Below are 1762 nucleotides of genomic sequence, written 5' to 3'. Positions count from 1 at the left end.
TAACTATAAAACTATATACTATAACAACTATAAAACTATAACTATATATATATATTTGTTGTTGTTGTTGTTATGAGCCGTAGTTGTTGTTGTTGTTATGTTCTGTCGAATCAGCTGCTACTCATAGCGACCCTATGTACAACATCCCTAAACTTGCTCTGTCCTGTGCCAATCGCACCGTTTCCAACACACCCACCCTGATTACCCCAGTCACCTCGTAGAGGGTCTTCCTCTCCTACTCTGTCCCTCCACCCTCCCAAGCATGACATCCCTCTTCCAGGATAGGTCCCTCCTTGCAACATGTCCGAAGTATGTCAGACGAAGCCTCAGAATCCTTGCCTCCAAGGAGCCGCCCGGTTTAACCCTCCCCAGAATGAACCTGTTTGTTTTCTTAGCGGTCCGTCGTACATTCAACACTCTTCTCCAGCAACACAGCTCAAAGGCACCAATTCTCCTTTTTTTTTTATTTCCATTCATTCATTGCTGCACTTCTTTCCCCGCCCAGCTCTCTCCCCCCGCCCCCCAGTTCGCTCCTCTCTTTCAAAAGTAAAAGAAAACCTCCCTCCCTGGTACACAATCCCCCCGCACCCCTCCCACCGCCCCAAGTACATTCCACTATGCAACCTTAATTGTGGACTCTTGTGATAACCATAATACCCTATCATACATCTCTTTTAAACGATTCAGTCCCTCATCTGTTTCAGTGCAGTATACACAATTTATCCAGTTTTTCTCAGTCTTACCCCCACCCTGGTATCAGTCCCATTTTACAGCTGTGGTACCTGCAATAGTTGTCCTTTTGTGACTGAGATATTTCACTCAGCATAATGTCCTCCAGGGTCACCCATTTTGAATAATATTGAATGAGTTCCTTGTTTTTCAACGCAGCATAGTATTCCATTGTGTGAATATACCACAGCTTCTCTACCCATTCGTTTGTTGATGGGCACATGGGTTGTTTCCAGCTCCTTGCTATTGCGAACAGAGCTGCGATAAACATGGATGTGCATATACCTGCTTGGATGTCAGTTATGGTCTCTTTGCGATATATTCCCAGTAGTGGAATTGCTGGTTCAATTGGTATCTCTATTTGCAACTTTTTGAGAAAGCACCATACCGCCTTCCACAGTGGTTGCACCATTTTACATTCCCACCAACAGTGAATAAGGGTTCCAGTTTCCCCACAACCTCGCCAGCATTTGTTGCTTGCTGTTCTGTTAAATTTTGCTATTCTGACTGGGGTGAGATGATATCGCATAGTTGTTTTGATTTGCATCTCTCTTAGAGCTAGGGATTTTGAACATTTCTTCACCAATTCTCCTTCTATCCTCCCTAGTCATTGTCCAGCTCTCTGAAAGACCATGGCCTGTATCATGTGCACCTTAGTCTCTAAAGTGACACCATTGCTCTTAAGTACCTGGAGAGGTCTCTAACAGAAGATTTTGCCATCGCAATATGTCTTTTAATTTCCTGGCTTCTGATGCCAAGAGTGTTAACTGTGGAGCCAAGCAGACTAAAGCGACGCACAATTTCAATCTCTTCACCATCCATCCTGATGCTGTCAATTGACTCAGTGGTGAGAATCTTTGTCTTCGTGACATTGAGCCTCAGTCCATATTGGAGGCTGCAGTCCTTGACCCTCTGCAGCAAGTTCTTCAGGTCCTATTCAGTTTCATCAAGCATGGTTGTGTCGTCTGCAAAACGCAAATTGTTGATGGATCTTCCACCAATCCTGATGCCATATTTCTCCTCACAGAGCCCA

The sequence above is a fragment of the Elephantulus edwardii genome, unplaced genomic scaffold, assembly GCF_000299155.1.
Source record: "Elephantulus edwardii isolate Elephantulus edwardi_28Jun2011 unplaced genomic scaffold, EleEdw1.0 scaffold00083, whole genome shotgun sequence".
Lineage (NCBI taxonomy): Eukaryota > Metazoa > Chordata > Mammalia > Macroscelidea > Macroscelididae > Elephantulus > Elephantulus edwardii.
Note: the sequence above shows the minus strand (reverse complement) of the source record.